Raw genomic sequence first — 23,009 nt, forward strand, 5'->3', positions numbered from 1 at the left:
AGTGGTATTGTGTTCTATCCCACACGAAAGATTACTGAATTGCCTTATTTTAGCAGTTATTTGAGTCAGTGCCTTTTCACGTGGTGTGTACATATGATGTAATAGACAGACAGGTCCAACGATCAATTACCTTTGTTTGCTCAGTGCTACACCGTACCATGTTGATCCACCCACTGCGTCACTAAAATTGCCCTGTGTACCTATCCGTCAGGTTTCAAGCCAACTCTTTGTAACAGCCCAGTACTTTTTTTGGTTGAATATCCAAAGTTATTACAGTTTTTGTGTAACTTTCAAGGCTCATTTGAATTTTCTGTTTCAATTTTGATAACATAAGAACTAAACTGATGTTTGATAGATTTAATTACTGGGTGGTTCTGCATTGTCGCTGAAATTTGTTGACGGTAACGGAAGAAACAGCTTATGGTGCTATGGTTTGAAGTTACTAAGTACAATTTCTCTTGTGTGAGTAAGCACTGAAGAAAAGTAGAAGTTAAAGAACCATACAGGAATTATTAAGGTGAGGATTATTTCCACCTATTTTTCATTTTGATGAAGTACCTACAATTCAAAAGATATCTATTAGTGGCAAAGCTGATATTTAATTATCTGAAAATAATATACTACTGTTTGTCGTAAGAGGTAGATCATTTTAAGACTGAGATGAGCAGAACTTTCTTCATTCAGCGGGTTGTGAATCTTTGAAATTGTTTACACTAGAGGGTTGTGGATGCTCCATCGTTGAATAATTTAATACTGAGATCTTGCAGGGAATCAAGGGACAAGGGGAACGGGCAGTAAAGTGGAGTTGAGGTAGACGATCAGCCGTGATCGTATTGAATGGCAGAGCAGGCTTGAAAGGCCAAATTGGCTACTCCTGCTCCTATTTCTTATGTTCTTATTACCATCATAAAAGCCTTAGATGATTATACAAGAAAGCATGTCAAAATGGTTAATTGGTATTGAGACCTTAATGAATCCTTTCTCATTAAAGCAAGTTTAGGAACTACTTTCACCTTGTAATCTGTGCAAATGGGTCACACTTTTTTTTATTACATTTTACCCATACCATGTATGATTTTAATAAATGAACTAAACATACCCAATTATTATATAAGAAGGGTGTTTACTAATTTGTCACAAGTCTAATGGTATAAGCACAATGGCCTACATGACTTCTTCTATGTTGAAGCTTCTTGGATTTTACGATTTTATCCATCAGCAGCAGAAATTGTTCAGGATTAAATATTGGAGATGGATAAAATGGAGATTTGCTTGCTTACTGGTGAGAATCAAAGTGTATATGCAGCAATTTGTTTTAGGGGATGATAGTGTAGTGTGCAAGCAACTGGTTTTATGGGTCCTTACATTCTTAATATATTTCCTTTTAAAGTAATTTACACAGATGTATAGCATGCTGAGGAATTGAGAGTAGGCTACTGGATTGAGTCTAACATTAGTTTCAGATATCTCTTTTTAAAAAAAACAAGCTCTGTGATTGGGACGACTAACCAAGGGAAGCAATAAAAACAAGAAATGCTGGAAATACTCCACAGGTCTGGCAGCATCTGTGGAGAGAGAAGCAGAGTTAACGTTTCAGGTCAGTGACCCTTCTTCAGAACCCAAAACCTCAGGGTCACTGACCTGAAAGGTTAACTCTGCTTCTCTCTGCACAGATGCTGCCAGACCTGCTGAGTATTTCCAGCATTTCTTGTTTTTATTTCAGATTTCCAGCATCCGCAGTATTTTGCTTTTATTTAACCAAGGGAAGCAAGCTACTTTAATACCAAAGAATTAAGGTCTTTTCCGGCTAACCCTTCAAATGCCACATCCACCTGACTGGTCTTCCACATTTCTACCCACTGTAAACTTGAGGTCCTCAAACTCTGCTGCCCGTGTTTTGCACCAAATCCTGTTCACCTGTGCCCTTGTGCTCATTGACCTACATTAACACTCATTCAAGCAATACCTTGATTTTAAAATTCTCATCTTTGTTTTTAAATTTCTCCATAGCCTTGCCCCTCCCTCTCTCTCTAATCTCCTTCAGCCCCACAACCCTTCAAGATATCTGTGCTCATCTAATTCTGGCCTCTTGAACATCCCCAATTTTAATTGCTTCACCATTGCTGGCCATGCCTTCAGTTGCCTCGGCCCTAAGCCCTGGACTTCCGTCCATAAACCTCTCCGACTCTCTACCTTTCTTTCCTCCAATGAGACACTCCTTAAAGCCTTACTTTTTGACCAAGCTTTTTGCTGTCTGCCTTGATATCACCTAATGTGGCTTGGTGTCTAATTTTGCTTTATAACACTCCTGAGAAGTGCCTTGCGATGCTTTACTATGTTCAAGGCTATATTACTGTAAGTTGCTGTTGTTGTCTGTCCCAGGAGTAAATTCTCCTTTGCATCACCTACAGCTGTACTTTCAAATTCCCAACTGTTTAGCCTTTGGCCCTTCATTTGCCACAATAATTTTGCAGCTGTTGATTAATTCAACCACTTCCTCACCTCCATCTTTGGTGTCCTTGTCCTGGGTAAACACTTGCTCTCTACTGCCCTGGTTGTTTCTCCTGATGTGGCCCACATCGTCGGTCCCTGAACTCCAAGCGTGCAGACTTGAGTATAACTGGTGCACAAATGGTTTATAGCCATCCATTGCCAGATTTGCTGGACCTCATCAAGAACTGTCAGGCCTTGCTGTCCTCTGCCAAAACTGCTCACTACTGCAGTAAATCAAAGGTAATTCCCAGTTCCTTTGCTTCACCTCCAACCATCTCCTTAAACTTTTTGTTACACTGCTCTGTCCAAATTCACGTGGGAGGAGTTTATGGATTTATTTTTCACTAAGATTGAGACCAATCATTCTGCTGCAATCAGCCACATGCCCTGCTCCACCAGCCCAGCAAGACAAACCTTTGTCACAATGCCGTCCTTCCCTAGTCCTTGCATCTTTCTCTAGTTACTTCCCTACCTCCCCCATGTCACTGAAACAGATTATCTGGTCATTATCCACAATACTTCATTGACCTCTGCAGCTGTTGCTGTGTTAAATCATTGCCTTAGAATAAAGAACAAAGAAAATTACAGCACAGGAACAGGCCCTTCGGCCCTCCAAGCCAGCGCCGATCCAGATCCTCTATCTAAACTTGTCGCCTATTTTCTAAGGGTCTGTATCTCTTTGCTTCCTGCCCATTCATGTATCTGTCTAGATACATCTTAAAAGACGCTATCGTGCCCACGTTTACCACCTCCGCTGGCAACGCATTCCAGGCACCCACCACGCATATCCCCCCTAAACTTTTCCCCTCTCACTTTGAACTCATGACCCCGAGTATTTGAATCCCCCACTCTGGGGGGAAAAAAGCTTCTTGCTATCCACCCTGTCTATACCTCTCATGATTTTGTACACCTCAATCAGGTCCCCCCTCAACCTCCGTCTTTCTAATGAAAATAATCCTAATCTACTCAACCTCTCTTCATAGCTAGTGCCCTCCATACCAGGCAACATCCTGGTGAACCTCCTCTGCACCCTCTCCAAAGCATCTACATCCTTTTGGTAATGTGGCGACCAGAACTGCACGCAGTATTCCAAATGTGGCCGAACCAAAGTCCTATACAACTGTAACATGACCTGCCAACTCTTGTATTCAATACCCCGTCCGATGAAGGAAAGCATGCCGTATGCCGCCTTGACCACTCTATTGACCTGCGTTGCCACCTTCAGGGAACAATGGACCTGAACACCCAAATCTCTCTGGACATCAATTTTCCCCAGGACTTTTCCATTTACTGTATAGTTCACTCTTGAATTGGATCTTCCAAAATGCATCACCTCGCATTTGCCCTGATTGAACTCCATCTGCCATTTCTCTGCCCAACTCTCCAATCTATCTATATTCTGCTGTATTCTCTGACAGTCCCCTTCACTATCTGCTACTCCACCAATCTTCGTGTCGTCTGCAAACTTGCTAATCAGACCACCTATACTTTCCTCCAAATCATTTATGTATATCACAAACAACAGTGGTCCCAGCACGGATCCCTGTGGAACACCACTGGTCACACGTCTCCATTTTGAGAAACTCCCTTCCACTGCTACTCTCTGTCTCCTGTTGCCCAGCCAGTTCTTTATCCATCTAGCTAGTACACCCTGGACCCCATGCGCCTTCACTTTCTCCATCAGCTTACCATGGGGAACCTTATCAAACGCCTTACTGAAGTCCATGTATATGACATCTACAGCCCTTCCCTCATCAATCAACTTTGTCACTTCCTCAAAGAATTCTATTCAGTTGGTAAGACATGACCTTCCCTGCACAAAACCATGTTGCCTATCACTGATAAGCCCATTTTCTTCCAAATGGGAATAGATCCTATCCCTCAGTATCTTCTCCAGCAGCTTCCCTACCACTGACGTCAGGCTCATCGGTCTATAATTACCTGGATTTTCCCTGCTACCCTTCTTAAACAAGGGGACAACATTAGCAATTCTCCAGTCCTCCGGGACCTCACCACCCGTGTTTAAGGATGCTGAAAAGATACCTCCACCTTTGATGCCTTTGTCCTGAGTAAAGCACTTACTCTTTCCTGCTGGCCCTGATTGTTCTCCCTAAAATTGTCTCCCTCTTTGCTGTCTTAACTCCAAGGGTGTGGACTTGAGCATAACTGGTGCGCAACTGGTTTAGCAGTACATTGCCAAATTTGCACTAAATAGATAATCTGGTGATTATCTCATTGCTGTTAGTTAGATCTTTCTATATGTAAATTAGTTGCTTTGTTTCCGACATTATTTTAGTGACGATGCCTCAAAAGGCGCATCGTTGGGTATAAAGCACTTTGGAGCATCCTGAGATTGTGTACGACACAATCTAAATGCAAGTCATCCCTCCTTCCCTCCCTCCTTTCCTTTTTTCCTTTTCCTTTCCCCCTTTTCCCTTCTCTCCCCTTCTTCCTTCCCTCCCCTCACCCAAGTAATAGGAGCAGAAGTAGACCATATGGCCCATCGAGCCTGCTCTGCCATTCACTGTGATCATGGCTGATCTTGGGCTTCAGTTCCACTTTCCTGCTTTCTCCCCATATCCCTTGATTCCCTGCAAGACCAAAAATCTAGCTATGTATCCCAGCCTTAAATGTCATCAATGATGGAGCATCCACAACCCTCTGGGATAGAGAATTCCAAAGATTCACAACCCTTTTAAATGTAGCAATTTCTCCTCATTTCAGTCTTCAGTGATTGGCCCTTTATCCTGAGACTGTAACCCCGCCCTCGAGATTCCCTGAAGAGCGGGAACAATCTCTCAGCTTCTACCTTATAGAGCCCTGTCAGAATCTTTTATGTCTCTCATTAGATCGCCTCTTATTCTTCTGAACTCCAGAGAATATAGGCCCAATTTACTCAGCCTCTCATCATAAGACAACCTCCCATCCCAGGGACTAATATAGTAAATCTTCACTGCATTGCCTCCAGTGCAAGTATATCCTTTCTTAAATGTGGTGACTAATACTGCACACAGTATTCCAAGTACGGTCTCACAAAAGCCCAGTACAGTTGTAGTAAGACTTCTTTATTCCTATACTCCAGTCCCTTGCAATAAAGGCCAACATGCCGTTTGCCTTCCTAATAGCCTGCTGCACCTGCATGCTAACTTTGTGTGTTCCTTGTACGAGCACCCCCAAGTCTCTCTGAGCATCAACACTTAACAGTTTTACACCTTTTAAAAAATATTCTGCTTTTCTATTTTTATGACCAAAGTGAACAAATTCACACTTCCCTATATTAGACTCCATCTGCCATCTTGTTGCCCACTCACTTAGCCTGTCTATATTTCTTTGCAGCCTCTCTACGTCCTCCCCGCAGCTTACCTTTCCACCGAGCTTTGTATCATCAGCAAACTTAGACTCTCTCTCTTCATTAATTTAGAGTGTAAATAGCTGAGGCCCCAATGTTGATGTTTGCGGCACCCCACTATTCACTGCCTGACAACTTGAAAATGCCCCATTTATGCCCACCATCTGCTTCCTGTCTGGTAACCAATCCTCTATCCACGCTAATATATTACCCCCAACACCATGAGCCCTTATCGCCCATTAATATTTATGTGGCACCTTATCGAATGCCTTTTGGAAATCCAAGTATACTACATGTACTGGTTCCCCTTTATCTACTAATTACATCCTCAAAAAACTCTAATAAATTTGTCCAACAGGATCCCCCTTCAGTAAAACCATGCTGACTTTTTCTGATCATATTATGCTTTTCCAAGTGCAATGTTAAGACTTCTTTAATAATAGTTTTCAGCATCTTCCCAATGACTGATATTTGGCTAACTGACCTGTAGTTCCCTGTTTTCTCTCTACCTCCTTTCTTGAAAAGCGGTGGAACATTTGCCAACTTGCAATCTGACGGGATCATTCCTGAATGTAAGAAATTCTGGAAAATTATAGCCAGCGCATCCACTATCTCTGCAGCTGTCTCCTTCAGAACCCTAGGATGTAGGCTATCGGGGACTTGTCAGATTTTAGTTCCTCAAGTTTCTCCAATACTTTTTCTTGGCTGATAGGAATATCCTTAATTTCCTCACTTTTTAGCCCCTAGGTTACTGCCTATTTCTGGTATGGAACTTGTGTCTTCTACTGTGAAGACAGACACAAAATATTTGTTCAATGCCTCTGCCATTTCCTCATTTCACATGATGATGATTTTTCCTGTCTCTGCCTCTAAGGGATCAACGTCTACTTTGGCTACTCTCTTCCTTTTTTATGTACTTATAAAAGCTCTTACAATCTGTTTTTATATTGCTGGCTAGTTTACTCTCATTCTATTTTTCCCTTTGTATCAACTTTTTGGTGGCCCTTTGCTGGTTTTGAAAACACTCCCAATCCTCAGATTTGCTACTATTTTTTGCAACATTGTAAGCCTCTTCTTTTAGTCTAATACTCTCCTTAACTTCCTGAGTGAGCCACGGATGGATCTTTCTTGACGAGTTTTTGTTTTTGAACGGAATGTACTTTTGTTGAATCTTTTGAATTATTTCTTTAAATGTTTCCCACAGTTCATTTACTGCCATACCTTCTAGTTTATTTACCCAATTAAACTTAGCCAGTTCTCTCCTCATACCCACATCACCTATCCTGCTTCGATCCCCTGACCTCTCTCTTTGGATTCCTAAATTTTCCTTTACCCAAACCCTCCCCCCTACCTCTGTTAGTTTGAAGTCCTGTCTACAGCCCTAGTTATGCAATTGGCCAGGATACTGGTCCCAGCCTGGTTCAAGTGAAGCCCATCCCAATGGAATAGCTCCCTCTTGCCTGAGTACTGATGTCAGTGCCCCAAGAATCGAAACCCCTTCTTCCCACACCACTCTTTGAGCCATGCATTTAGTTCTCTAATCTGCTTGACTCTGTGCCAATTTATGCGTGGCTCAGTTAACAATCCGGACATGATTACCTTTTGATGTTCTGCATTTTAGTTTGGACCCCAACTCCTCAAATTCTCTGAGCAGAACATTATTTCTGGTTCTACCTATGTCATTGGTTCCCACATGGACCACAACTGGATCCTCCCCCTCCCACTCCAGGTTCCTTTCCAGCCGCGAGGAGATGTCCTTAACCCTGGCACCGGGCAGGCAACACATCCGTCTGAGCTCCCGGTCGTGGCTACAGGGAACAGTATCTATCCCCCTGAGTGTACTGTCTCCTGTCACTACCACATTCCTCTTCACTCCCCCACTGGAATGGCATCTTTCACCATGGTGCCATGGTCAGTCCACTCATCTACCTTGCAGTCCTTCTCTTCAAGGACTTTATACCTGTTGGACAAGACAGAGGCTCCTCCAGCACTACATGCTGATTCCCCCTACCTGTCTCACTCGCAGTCACACCCACCTGTCCCTGACTGGCCATCTCTAATGGCCTCTGTTACGACTGGGTAAGGAAGGAGTCTCAGGCTCCCCTCTTGCCCATTTCCTGATTTGGCCATAATAATGATGAATTTAACTTACCCCCCTCTGAGAGCGTTTTGCTCACTGCACTCTATTGCAAAGGAACCAATCAGACAGGTTTTCTTAGGTTTATACAAGAAAGATGTAAGTTTATTAACCTTATCATTCTAACTCGGTTAAAATTACTACAATACATGACGCAACCACGCTAGCATGCATACCAGATAAACACACACACACAAATAGAGAGGGGAAGAAATAATTGGGTGGGGTTGGGTGGTGTGGTTTGAAGTAGAGTTGTCAATGAATGGAATTTGAATACCAGGCGGAAATGTCCTTGATAAAAGTTGAGGTCTTGAAGTTCTCGCTGGGGCCCAGTGCATAATTTCCAACTTTCTTCTCTGATTCCAGAAGGCTGAGGAGGTGCTCTGTCTTGAGGGCTTAAGCTGCTACTGTGGGTCCCTGGGATTTTGCTGGAGAGATGGAGACAGAGAGAGAGATGTGCTTTCTTCTTGGAATTCATTCTTGCAGACTGTTCCTTTTTGTGTGGCACATTTCAAACAGTCCCTGGTTTGGTCAGCAGGTTCTTCGGCGGGGGGAAGGTGGTTGCTGGATTTCAAAGCTTACGAGACACACTCTGGGGTGGGGGGGCGCGGTGGAGTGCTGGCTCTTACACAGACAAGGTGTGGATCATCACTGTTGCCCAGAATCAATGAGCACTTCCATTGTCTCCCTCTCAACTGTCTCTCAGCATGCAAATGTGCAACCATGTTTTCAGCTGCTCAGTTTTTTTTTGAACAAGTTCTGTGCAATGTCCAGTAAAAGAAAAGTTTCAGTTGCGTCCCATATGACGAAATGAATATGTTTCCATTTAGCAGGTCTGATTTCTGTCGCAGCCTCCCTACTCCAAGGGATGTGACTGCTTCCTGGAACAAAGTGTTCAGGTAACTCTCCCCTTCCCTGATGCTCTGCAATGTCTGCAACTCGGTCTCCAGCTCAGCAGTTCTGAGCTGAAATCGTGTAAGCTGCAGACACTAACTACAAACATGGTTGTCTGGGTTTGCAGTGCATTCCACAGATTCCCACATGCTGCAGTTGCAGCACACCACTGGCCCTGGCATATCTGTACAACCTTATTTTTTTAATTAGTCAATTAGCTAATAATTCAAATCTGAAGCTATGGAAAGTTGCACTTACCTACCTTGGAGTCAAAGGAAGAAGACTCTGGAGCTGCTGGAGGCTAAAAAAGATAGGGAAAGGAGCCCCTCTTTCCCCCTCTGTACTGAATTTCCACGTGCAACAAATTTCCAAATTCACTCTGGCAATGTCTCACTCAGGAAAATGCCTCCTTTGACTGTGCTTGTTCGTTCACTCACTCACTTCCTTTCGTTCTTTCTCTTGGGTACTGTCACCATTCTTTCAAAACTAATGTCATGACTCCCTCTTCGCAAAACCCACCCATGTCGGTAAGTAGGTGAACCTGCACTCTAATTCCAGAGTCTGGCCTGAACCTGTCCGGATGGATTAAATTGTCAAGGCTTACAATTTAGTACAGTTCAGTATTCTTTTCACTATTTATTGTACCATGGATAACATACAAATGTCAGTACACTGTTTCCTTTAATTTCTCACTATTCCCACATACACTATTCTCTCATTCCCTCCAATTTCAATAAGTACCCACATACGCTGTTCCCTTTGACTCTCCTTAATTTCAGTACTACTCATCCTGGTGATCACTCAAAGGAGTATGTTCCCATCTGTGTGGATGATCAAGTCTGTCCGCAGTTATCCTTGCAAGTTGCCCAGTCTGTCCTAAACGCACACTTCTTACAGTACAAAGATCACACCCATGACAATTGGGGAGACCAAACGCAGACTTGGTGACCGCTTTGCGGAACACCTCCGCTAAGTCCGCAAGCAGGACCCTGAGCTTCCGGCTGCTTGCCATTTCAACACTTCCCCCCCGTCCCCCCGTCCCCCCCCCCCCCACCCCTGCTCTCATGCTCACATCTCTATCCTGGGCTTGCTGCAGTGTTCCACTGAACATCAACGCAAGCTCGAGGAACAGCATCTCATTTTCCGATTAGGTACACTACAGCCTACCAGACTGAACATTGAGTTCAATAATTTCAGAACATGACTGGGCCCCCCATTTGACTTCTATTTTTAGTTATTTTTTCTTTTTCTTACATTTTTTACAATTTTTTTTTCTTTTGTTTATTTCATTTCGATGTAGTCTGTTCAGTTTGCTTACCCACTATTTTTTCATGTTTGTAATTGCTGCTGTTCAATCTTCAGTTCGTTAACACCCTATCTGTACTAATGCGCTGTCTTTCAACACACCATTAACATATTGTTTGCCTTTGCTCCATGACCTCTTGGTCAGCTATGTGGCCTTGTCCAATCTACACCTTCTCCTTTGTTATCTCTTGCCCCACTTGCTTATAACCTTTGACATTTCTAATATTTGCTAGTTCTGAAGAAGGGTCACTGACCCGAAACGTTAACTCTGCTTCTCTTTCCACAGATGCTGCCAGACCAGCTGAGTGGTTCCAGCATTTCTTGTTTTTATTTCAGATTTCCAGCATCCGCAGTATTTTGCTTTTATTACACCCATGACAATGATTGATGCAACACCCATTTTTGATCGTAACATCTGTTTCTACAATCTATATAGAATGCTTGACATGACAATTTCTACATCCTGAGTTCTTGAATAGCCAATTAACACACAAAGGTGTTTTGATGGGGAAAATAATGGGCTTATCAGCATCATCAGGTTGGTGAATGGGTTTTACCTTCTCTAACAGTTTTGACACAAAAGTCCGAGTGTATCGAGCCTGTGTCCTCAGTACCTTGCTCTATGGCAGCGAGGCCTGGACAACGTATGTCAGCCAAGAGCGACGTCTCAATTCATTCCATCTTCGCTACCTCTGGAGAATACTTGGCATCAGGTGGCAGGACCGTATCTCCAACGCAGAAGTCCTCGAGGCGGCCAACATCCCCAGCTTATACACACTACTGAGTCAGCGGTGCTTGAGGTGGCTTGGTCATGTGAGCCGCATGGAAGATGGCAGGATCCCCAATGACACATTGTACAGCGAGCTCGCCACTGGTATCAGACCCACCGGCCGTCCATGTCTCCGCTTTAAAGACGTCTGCAAACGCGACATGAAGTCCTGTGACATTGATCACAAGTCGTGGGAGTCAGTTGCCAGCGTTTGCCAGAGCTGGCGGGTAGCCATAAAGGCGGGGCTGAAGTGTGGCGAGTTGAAGAGACTTAGCAGTTGGCAGGAAAAAGGACAGAAGCGCAAGGGGAGAGCCAATTGTGTAACAGCCCCGACAAACAGTTTTTTCTGCAGCACCTGTGGAAGAGCCTGTCACTCTGGAATTGGCCTTGATAGCCACTCCAGGCGCTGCTGCACACACCACTGACCACCTCCAGGCGCGTACCCATTGTCTCTCGAGATAAGGAGGCCAAAGAAGAACAGTTTTGAGATTAACATTTGTAAGGGGTGTGGAGGCTGTTTCAGATGCACTGGAGCCATGGTCATCAGTTTGTAAATCCTGTTAACAGCTTACCCACTGGAGTCTACTGGTCAGGACTGATACTTCAATTTGAGCAAACACGTACCATCGTGTGGTATAAATAAAAGCAAAATCCTGCGGATGCTGGAAATCTGAAATAAAAACAGAAAGTGCTGGAAAAACTCAGCAGGTCTGGCAGCATCTGTGGAGAGAGAAGCAGAGTTAACATTTCAGGTCAGTGACCCTTTTTCAGAACTGGCAGATATAAAAAAAATGTAAAAGATTTTAAGCAAGTAAAGCGGGGGTGGGGCAAGAGATAACAAAACAGAAGGTATTGATAGGACAAGGTCACAGAATAGCTGACCAGAAGGTCATGGAACAAAGACAAACAACATGATAATAGTGTGCTGAAAGACAAAGCATTAGTACAGATAGGTGTGGTATGTTTGCTCCTGCATTTCTTGGTTAACATATTCATGAAGTCAATCCATCATGCCTGCGTCTGAGTAATTTCATTTCAGCTCCCAGTTTAAGAGTTCAGTTAAAAGTCCTGTTGGTTCCTAGGATATGCAATTGTTGATTTATGGACTAGCTTCGCAGTACAGCCGCTTGATCCTTTAATGACCATTTACTTTAAATTCATTCTTGCTGCAGGACTGGCAACAAGACGATCCCCTAGGGGATTGATGTATTGACTCCTCAGGGAATCAGCCACCTTTAAGCCAACTTCTCCTGTTCTTGCTGAACCAAGATCTTACGCATTAACTTTTGCTCTCTTTTGCTCTCTTCTGCTCTTTTCTCCGCCATCGTCAGACATAGCAAATAGATCACAATGATCAATTGGATTATGACCAACACAGGAGACACAATTCTTACCTAAGGATTTATCTCAATCATTGACCCCAATTCAATAATTGTTTCCACCTTGGGATAATTTTAATGTTTTGTAAGTCTTTCCCAACTTCACTTTGTCTTTGTTTTAATTCCCACAGTACATGCTGGGTTACATTAAGTTCATTCAGTACCTTTTTTATTTTAGCCTGAATTTCAGGTTCAAGTAAATCTATATCGTAGCCAAATTTACAAACAGATTATTCCATGTTCAAATGAGAGATTGGGCCTGATAAATTTATACCAATTTCCTTTCCTAGGTCTAAGGGTTGTAGGGTCATATAATTCTGTTCATACCACATGAGCAGGCTCAATACAAAAGGTTGGTTGCATAACTGGGTATTATTTCCTTAAATAAAAGATTTTGCAGTTGCGGTTACTCAATACATTTCTGTTCTCTCTATATACAGAGTTGACAACTCATTGTCTTCCTGATATAGATTGCATGGTACAATTTGCCCTTCTTTTCTTTTTTTTTTGGGCCTCCTTATCTCGAGAGACAATGGATACGCGCCTGGAGGTGGTCAGTGGTTTGTGAAGCAGCGCCTGGAGTGGCTATAGAGGCCAATTCTGGAGTGACAGGCTCTTCCACAGGTGCTGCAGAGAAATTTGTTTGTTGGGGCTGTTGCACAGTTGGCTCTCCCCTTGCGCCTCTGTCTTTTTTCCTGCCAACTACTAAGTCTCTTCAACTCGCCACAATTTAGCCCTGTCTTTATGGCTGCCCGCCAGCTCTGGCGAATGCTGGCAACTGACTCCCACGACTTGTGATCAATGTCACACGATTTCATGTCGCGTTTGCAGACGTCTTTATAACGGAGACATGGACGGCCGGTGGGTCTGATACCAGTGGCGAGCTCGCTGTACAATGTGTCTTTGGGGATCCTGCCATCTTCCATGCAGCTCACATGGCCAAGCCATCTCAAGCGCCGCTGACTCAGTAGTGTGTATAAGCTGGGGGTGTTGGCCGCTTCAAGGACTTCTGTGTTGGAGATATAGTCCTGCCACCTGATGCCAAGTATTCTCCGAAGGCAGCGAAGATGGAATGAATTGAGACGTCGCTCTTGGCTGGCATACGTTGTCCAGGCCTCGCTGCCGTAGAGCAAGGTACTGAGGACACAGGCCTGATACACTCGGACTTTTGTGTTCCGTGTCAGTGCGCCATTTTCCCACACTCTCTTGGCCAGTCTGGACATAGCAGTGGAAGCCTTACCCATGCGCTTGTTGATTTCTGCATCTAGAGACAGGTTACTGGTGATAGTTGAGCCTAGGTAGGTGAACTCTTGAACCACTTCCAGAGCGTGGTCGCCAATATTGATGGATGGAGCATTTCTGACATCCTGCCCCATGATGTTCGTTTTCTTGAGGCTGATGGTTAGGCCAAATTCATTGCAGGCAGACGCAAACCTGTCGATGAGACTCTGCAGGCATTCTTCAGTGTGAGATGTTAAAGCAGCATCGTCAGCAAAGAGGAGTTCTCTGATGAGGACTTTCCGTACTTTGGACTTCGCTCTTAGACGGGCAAGGTTGAACAACCTGCCCCCTGATCTTGTGTGGAGGAAAATTCCTTCTTCAGAGGATTTGAACGCATGTGAAAGCAGCAGGGAGAAGAAAATCCCAAAAAGTGTGGGTGCGAGAACACAGCCCTGTTTCACACCACTCAGGATAGGAAAGGGCTCTGATGAGGAGCCACCATGTTGAATTGTGCCTTTCATATTGTCATGGAATGAGGTGATGATACTTAGTAGCTTTGGTGGACATCCGATCTTTTCTAGTAGTCTGAAGAGACCACGTCTGCTGACGAGGTCAAAGGCTTTGGTGAGATCAATGAAAGCAATGTAGAGGGGCATCTGTTGTTCACGGCATTTCTCCTGTATCTGACGAAGGGAGAACAGCATGTCAATAGTCGATCTCTCTGCACGAAAGCCACACTGTGCCTCAGGGTAGACGCGCTCGGCCAGCTTCTGGAGCCTGTTCAGAGCGACTCGAGCAAAGACTTTCCCCACTATGCTGAGCAGGGAGATTCCACGGTAGTTGTTGCAGTCACCGCGGTCACCTTTGTTTTTATAGAGGGTGATGATGTTGGCATCGCGCATGTCCTGGGGTACTGCTCACAATTTGCCCTCTTCCTAAAGAATCCACATGCTGATCCATCTTTCTAAATGTCTGTTAAATAGGATTAGTAAGTTTTGTTAAATGGAGAGATATTATCAGGTCCTCATATAGTTGCTGTTGTGTTAAATTATTTCTTTGCTGTAAGTTACTTTTGATTTGCTGCTTAGCTTTCCTTAACTCACTGTTCATTGTTACTAAATCTAATCTATTATAAGCCATTCCTGCCATATTGATTCCTGTCACCTATATCATTAATAAAACTCCTCTTTCACTTTCACTTTCCTTGTGGGCTTTGGGTCATGACCATTGTAGTCAGCGGAGTATATCACTTCTCTGCTTCTTCATAATTTTCCAAATCTTTGGATTCCTGTGAATCGCTAGTGTTTCCCCCAAAATCTTTAACTATTTGTTGCCGCATTTTATCTACTTGTTTCGGGTGTCTCTTTTACTCTAACTCGGCCATCTTGCCTCGGTCAAATTGAATATAACTGGAATTATCTGATTAAGTATGCTTTGATACAAAATTTGTTTGGGACCAATACCAGGCCATTTTTGGGTCCTGATATTTGCTTCGGACACTGGAGATTTTTGTTGTTTTAATTTGGGTGTTTTCTTTGCTGCTTTTAACTGATACATTATTATAGCTTGATGGTTTACTTCTTTACTCGCACTCTTTCCCGCTACATTATTGTAAAATGCACTATGCTAACAATAATATCTCTCTTCATATTGCATATTCCAATCTGGTCAGCAGTAGCCTATACCGTCATTCACGAGTGATCGATTGGTTTTGTGCAGTCTTACAGATACAGCTGGTTCTACGTTGAACCTTTCCATACTAAGTTTATCTAGTACAGGCGTGAGCAGTATAGCATCTGTGGCATTACGTAATTTAGGTATTGTGCACTTGTTACCATCCCCGGGTGACTCAAAGCTACATTTTACATAAATTCGTCTCCCTTCCTTTACTTCTATCACCTTCACCAAAGCTCAATTACATTGCACCCTGTTGCCCCCTTTTTCCAAGCTATTACTGCTGTCAATAGGACATGCAAAATACAGTTCTTGGAATATTTTTCTGCTTCGGCTGTTTCCTCAAGTAGGTGACTTTTGATGAACAGCAATCTACTTCGAAGATCACCTTTTTGCACCACATGATTCCCAAGAGAAGTGCGAACACACTTCAACTTTTTGTCCTTTTCCCTTTTTTCCTGTCAGATAAAATAAACAAAGGTGAGCTCTGTGTTGGCCCCTATGACAGGCTACGCAGATTCGATTGGTTAAATAGTAACTTACTCATTTACTGAATTTACTTACATGTCCTTGGCATTTATGACCCCTCAAGTTATATTTCAGGCTTCAAGGGCAAGTGCCCTCTGGGCTCTCGCCCTTTTCTGTTGGCACCTCCTTTTGACATTTTTCGAGGAGCTGGGACTAATGCTGGTGGCCCTTGCGGCTGTCCCTGGCTCGATCATCACAGGTGCAACTTCATCTTCCATTTTATCATACCCATGACAGTCCCTTCTGCTCTCTGTTGTTTCCTTTGGGGTTTGTACTTTCATTTGATGTGAAACCATTTTACCCTCTTGGGTAGTTGTACTGCATATACCTTTGGGCCAGCCTTTCCACAATATCATACGGTCCATTATACAGTGGTTCAAAAGTTCCTTCCTGCGCATAATTCCTTACCATCACCTGATCGCTTATGTCCTATTGCTGTGGTTTGTGTCGTTCTAAATTCATTTTATTGGTTTGATGTTTTCTGCCAATATTGCCTGCAGCTTGCCTATAGAGTGACTTCAGCTGTTTCTTCAGTGTCACACAAATCTGTCCTGAGTTACTTCCTTCTCTTCTAGAACAGGTACCAATAAGTGCACTGGTGTTCTCATAGGTTTCCCTGTCAACAACTCATTAGGTGAATATCCTGTTGTACGATTGGTAATTCCCCCGATATTCATCAACACCAGTGGTAACACTTCATCCAGTTTCTTCTTTTGTTCATCCAGTTCTTTCCTAAGTCTGTCTTTTAGGGTTCTATTCATGCACACTACAATTCTTGAGGACTGTGGATTATGGCTGACATGTGTCATGAAGACGCCCACCTTCCAAAAATGAGCAATATTAATTTTGCCGTATTAACGTTAATTTAAAACTGTTGCTGGAGTGAAGAAATGACTTGCTTAAAGAGATCACCAGACATTGGCTGGAGGACATTTGCATACTAAGAAATGGTGCTTGGAGAGACAAAGCAACTACTCACTGGTCCAATTAACCCAAATGGATTTTCTTCACCAGACATTGAAGGTGTAAGGAAGCTTGCATTCCAATGTCTGCTTGAATGGAGAATCCACAAATGCAGGAGTGGTTAAACTCCTGGTCACAGGCTTTTTTGAACTAGACACAGGAAGGTTTGAAGACAAACTGCAGATTGCAACTGAACCTGGAACAAGAGAAGCCCCTCTCCTGGCTGACTCTCTCTTGCTTTCTCATAAACCTCCCGACCCACTGAAATCGCTTAAACCTGAAGAAAGATAAGACTCCTACATCGAAACAAGTTAAAGCTTGCACTGGGCCCCAACGAACAGCAGGACTTACCAGGAACCAAAGACTCCACATTGAACTCAAAGGACTGTAAATACACCCAGCTGTTGCCTCAGACTTATCCCCTTTATTCTTTCTACTTTTTTTGACTCTATCTGCGTGTGTATTTATCGCATATGCATGCTAGTGTGGTCGCATCGCGTACTTGTAATCGTTAACCGAATTAGAGTTTATGATTAATAAACTTCCACCTTTCTTGTTCAAATCTAAGAAAACCTGTCTTATTGATTTCTTTGCCTTACAATTGGAAAGCAGTGAACAAGGATTCACTGAGGGGGAGCTATAACACGGTGTTTTTAAAATTAAACTCTGTTACAGTTGGACCAGGCAAAGGCTGAGAGGGAACCCCTAGACCCCTTTCTCACCTGGTGGTAACACATGCCATTTCCCTTCAATTATGTGCATTACCAGCCCGATAAAGTGGCTTCCCTGATCTGATTCCACAATTTGTGATAGTCCCCATTGAGAGAATATCTCGTTCACCGGGAGTTTCACTTCAGTTAGGGCAGTAGCTAACTTACATGGAAATAACTTCACCAAATGGGTTGAGGCATCTGCCATGACAGTACTTAGTCATGGAAACTCTATCTGCACGCACATTGCCAAGGCCCTTCTTACCTTCGGGTGTGCCCCAAAAGTGCCTTTCTCCTTTGTGGGTCTGGATTTTGGGCCGCACAAATCAGACAATTATGACAAAAATCCTCCGCATCCTTTCTCTGAGGCCACCATCGCACTGCATTCACTCTTTACCTGTGTATGGTGCTACTGCCACCCAATCTGTGGCACAGCAGTGTTACCAACCCATTTACAGGGAACTGCACATTTACTATTTACATGCCAGTAGAAGATTTTTAGGTTCCCTTTTATGTTGATGACTATCTATTCTAGTATTCTCTTTTTACCAATCTTGTTTTCCTCTTCACTTCCTCTCTCAACTTACTGTTTTTGGCCTGGTTCTCGCTTAAAGAATTCACCTGACATGCATCATACACCCTGTTTTTATTTCATCATATTCTCTATCTTCCTCATCATCCAAGGAGCCCTGGCTTTTTATTTATTCATGTGGGCGTCACTGGCTAGGCCAGTATTTATTGCCCATCCCTAATTGCGCTTGAGAAGGTGGTGGTGAGCTGGCTTCTTGAACCGCTACAGTCCATGTGAGGTAGGTAGACCCGCAGTGCTGTTAAGAAGGGAGTTCCTGGATTTTGACCCAGAGACAGTGAAGAAACTATATCGCTGTTCCAAGTCAGGATGGTGTGTGACTTGGAGGGGAACTTGCAGGTAGTGGTGTTCCCATACATTTGCTGCCCTTGTCCTTATTGTTGGTAGAGGCCGCGGGTTTGGAACAAGGAGCCTTGGTGCATTGCTGCAGTGCATCTTGCAGATGGTACACACTGCTGCCACTGTGTGTCGGTGGTGGAGGGAGTGAATGTTTGTTTGTGGATGGGGTGCCAATTAAGCGGGCTGCTTTGTCCTGGATAGTGTCGAGCTTCTTGAGTGTTGTTGGAGCTGCACCCATCCAGGCAAGTGGAGAGTATTCCATCACACTCTTGACTTGTGCCTTGTAGATGGTGGACAGGCTTTGGGGAGTCAGGTGACTTATGCGCCACAGGATTCCTAGCCTCTGACCTGCTCTTGTAGCCATGGTATTTATATGGCTACTCCAGTTCAGTTTCTGGTCAATGGTAGCCCCTAGAATGTTGATAGTGGGGGAGATGGTCATTGCCTGGCACTTGTGTAGCGTGAATTTTACTTGCCACTTATCAGCCCAAGCCTGGATCTTGTCCAAGTCTTGCTGCATTTCTACACGGACTGCTTCAGTATCTGAGTGGTCGCGAATGGTGCTAAACATTGTGCAATCATCAACGAACATCCCCACTTCTGACCTTATGATTGAAAGAAGGTCATTGATGAAACAGCTGAAGATGGTTGGGCCTAGGGCACTACCCTGAGGAACTCCTGCAGTGATGTCATGGAGATGAGATGATTGACCTTCAACAATCACAACCATCTTCCTTTGCACTAGGTATGACTCCAACCAGCGGAGAATTTTTCCCCTGATTTCCATTGACTTCAGTTTTGCTAGGGCTCCTTGATGCCATACTTGGTCAAACGCTGCCTTGATGTCAAGGGCAGTCACTCTCACCTCACCTTGAGTTCAGCTCTTTTGTCCATGTTTGAACCAAGGCTGTAATGAGGTCAGGAGCTGAGTGGCCCTGGCGGAACCCAAACTGAGCGTCAGTGAGCAGGTTATTGCTAAGCAAGTGCCGCTTGATAGCACTGTCGATGACACATTCCATCACTTTACTGTTGATCAAGAGTAGACTGATGGGGCAGTAATTGGCCGGGTGGGACTTGTCCTGCTTTTTGTGTACAGGACATACTTGGGCATTTTCCCACATTGCTGGATAGATACCTGTGTTGTAGCTGTATTGGAGCACAGGCTTTCAGTACTATTGCCGGAATATTGTCAGGGCCCATAGCCTTTGCAGTATCCAGTGCCTTCAGTCGTTTCTTGATATCATGCAGAGTGAATCGAATTGGCTGAAGTCTGGCATCTGTGATGCTGGGGACTTCAGGAGAAGGCCAAGACGGAGATGGATCATCAACTCGGCACTTCTGGCTGAAGATTGTTGCAAATGCTTCAGCCTTATCTTTTGCACTGATGTGCTGGGCTCCCCTATCATTGAGGATGTGGATATTTGTGGAGCCACCTCCTCCAGTTAGTTGTTTAATTGTCCACCACCATTCATGGCTGGATGTAGCAGGACTGTAGAGCTTAGATCTGATCCGTTGGTTATGGGATCGCTTAGCTCTCTCTATCGCATGCTGCTTATGCAGTTTGGCACACATATAATCCTGTGTTGTAACTTCACCAGGTTGACACCTCATTTTGAGGTATGCCTGGTGCTGCTCCTGGCATGGCCTCCTGCATTCTTCATTGAACCAGGGTTGGTCTCCTGGCTTGATGGTAACTGTAGACTGGGGAATATGCTGGGCCATGAGGTTACAGATTGTGGTTGAGTGCAATTATGCTGCTGCCCCACAGCGCCTCATGGATGACCAGTTATGCATTGCTCGATCTGTTCGTAATCTATCCCATTTAGCATGGTGATAGTGCCACACAACACAATGGAGGGTATGCTCAATGTGAAGGTGGGACTTCATCTCCACAAGGACTGTGTGGTGGTCACTCCTACCAATACTGTCACGGACAGATGCATCTGCGACAGGCAGATTGATGAGGACGAGGTCAAGTATGTTGCACACTTGCAACCTGCTGCATACCTAGTCTAGCAGCTATGTCCTTTAGCACTCAGCCAGCTCGGTCAGTAGTGGTGCTACTGAGCCACTCTTGGTGATGGACATTGAAGTCCCCCACCCAGAGTACACTCTGTGCCCTTGCCACCCTCAATTCTTCCTCCAAGTGGTGATCAACATGGAGGAGTACTGATTCATTACCACCTCCTGCCCTCCCCTCAGCTAATCAGCAGGTGGTTTCCTTGCCCATGTTTGACCTGATGCCATGAGACTTCATGGGGTTCAGAGTCAATGTTGAGGACTCCCAGGGCAACTCCCTCCTGACTGTATACCATTGTGCCGCTACCTCTGCTGGTGGGGGGAGGACATACCCAGGGATGGTGATGGCAGTGTCTGGGACATTGTCTGTAAGGTATGCTTCCGTGAGTATGACTGTCAGGCTGTTGCTTGACTAGTCTGTGGGACAGCTCTCCCAACTTTGGTACAAGATGTTAGTAAGGAGGGCTTTACAGGGTTGGGTTGGCCGTTGGCGTTTCCAGTGCTTAGGTCGATGCCCAGTGGTCCGTTTGGTTTTATTGACCGGAGTGGTTAGATACAACTGAGTGGCTTGCTAGGCCATTTCAGAGGGCATTTAAGAGTCAACCACATTGCTGTGTGTCTGGAGTCACATATAGGCCAGACCAGGTAAGGATGACAGATTTCCTTCCCTAACTGGCATTAGTGAACCAGATGGGTTTTTATAAAAATTAGCAGTGGTTTCATGGTCATCATTAGATTCCAGATTTATTAAATGAATTTAAATTCCACCTTTTGCTGTGGTGGGATTCGAACCTATGTCCCCAGAGAAATACTCTGGGTTACTGGTCCAGTGACAATACCACTATGCCACTGCCTCCACTTTGGTTCACCTATGTTTCATCCTTGCTGAAATGCGGAACCTAGTCTGTGCCTGAAACATCTCCTTAAAGATCACCCATTGTTTTGAGCTTTAGGTGTCAGATTTTTATCTGGAAAGTTTAAAGTAGAATGGTATTTTTGAAAATCCACTTATGCCCTACTAAAAGCAGTAATTAGCCTGTCAATGTTTTTTTAAATCTTTATCATGAACATGTATCAGTTGAAGTACTTGGAAAAACTTGTGTGGCAAGTAACAAGCATGCCACACAGGTGCTCGGCATCCCAACAAGAGGGTCTAACCACCTCCCATTGACATTCAACGGCATTACCATCGCTGAATCTCCCACCATCAACATTCTGCAGGTCACTAATGACCCAAAACTTAACTGGGTGAGCCAGATAAATACAGTGTCTAGAAGAGCAGGTCAGAAGCTGGGTATTCTGAGGCAAGTAACTCACCTACTGACTCCCCAAAGCCTTTTCGCCATCTACAAGGCACAAGTCAGGAGAGTGATGGAATACTTACCTGGATGAGTACAGCTTGAACAACACTCAAACAGCTTGACGCAATCCAGGACAAAGCATTGGCACCCCAACCTTTGCTACCTTAAACATTTACTCCCTCCACAACTGGTACACCTATGGCTGCAGTGTGTACCATCTACGAGATGCATTGCAGCAACTCACCACGGCTTCTTTGATAGCACCTTCCAAACCCACGACCTCTCTCAGATGTGTCAAAATTCTGGAACTCCCTACTGAACAGCACTGTGAGAGTACCTAAACCACATGGACTGCAGTGGTTCCAGAAGGCAGCTTGCCGCCACCTTCTTAAGGGCAATTAGGAATGGGCAATAAATGCTGGCCTTGCCAGTGATGCCACATCCTGTGAATGATTCAAAAAAATTGAAATGTGCAGTTCCCTGTAAATGGTTGGTAACACTGCTATACCACAGCTTGGGTGGCAGTAGCACCATACACAGGAATCCAGGTGCCTTTGTTGTCTGCCTTGGAGGGAGTTGGTGAGAGAGATGAGGAAAACAAATGCGGGTATGACGAATGATGGTGTGAGAATAGCAGGGTGCGCTGGCAGCCCAGTAATAGCTTGGTTTCTAGTACTGTGTAAAAGCTTAGCAGCATTTTAGAGCAAGTATTGGAGAAAGAAAACTTTGTTTTCAGGCAAGATGTCAAAAAATAAGATCTTTCTTAACAATACAGAACCAGGGGCCATAGTCTTAGGATATGGGGTAAACCATTCAGGACTGAGATGAGGAGAATTTCTTCACCCAGAGAGTGATGAACTTGTGGAATTCACTACCACAGAAAGCAGTTGAGGCCAAAATGTTGTATGTTTTCAAGAAGGAGTTAGATATAGCTCTTGGGTTTAAAGGGATCAAAGGATATGGGCGAAAGTGGGAACAGGTTACTGAGTTGGATTAGCAGCCTTGATCATAATGAATGGCAGAGCAGGCTCGAAGGGCCGAATGGCCTACTCCTCCTATTTTCTATGTTTCTAATACCAGCTTCTCCCTTATGATAAACAGGAGTAGATCTTGACCATTGAAGTCAAAGGAAATAAAAATTAGAAGTTGGAAGACAGGCTGCTGACTCACTATTAGCTATTTTTTGCACTATTGCACAAAGTTGAGCTGTTTCTCATAATGCCTAAATTGCATTTTAGGAATAAGTAGCTCCAGGTTTTTATGGTGGCCACTTACCCTGATCTGCATCCAGCTCTATTAGGGGAAATCATTCTGTAAAATTCTGACATTTATTGAAATT

General features: G+C 44.2%; 1 protein-coding gene across 1 annotated transcript in view; it reads left to right on the forward strand.

The window, feature by feature from the left end:
* The first annotated feature begins 223 nt into the window (after positions 1–223).
* LOC137370639 (probable phospholipid-transporting ATPase IM) overlaps positions 224–23,009 on the forward strand; it is a 440,540-nt gene continuing 417,754 nt past the window's right edge. Inside the window, exon 1 of the mRNA XM_068032731.1 lies at positions 224–517. The gene's annotated coding sequence lies outside the window, so the exon portion shown is untranslated. The remainder of the gene's footprint in view (positions 518–23,009) is intronic.

Source organism: Heterodontus francisci, chromosome 1, assembly GCF_036365525.1.
Source record: "Heterodontus francisci isolate sHetFra1 chromosome 1, sHetFra1.hap1, whole genome shotgun sequence".
In the NCBI taxonomy this organism is placed as follows: domain Eukaryota; kingdom Metazoa; phylum Chordata; class Chondrichthyes; order Heterodontiformes; family Heterodontidae; genus Heterodontus; species Heterodontus francisci.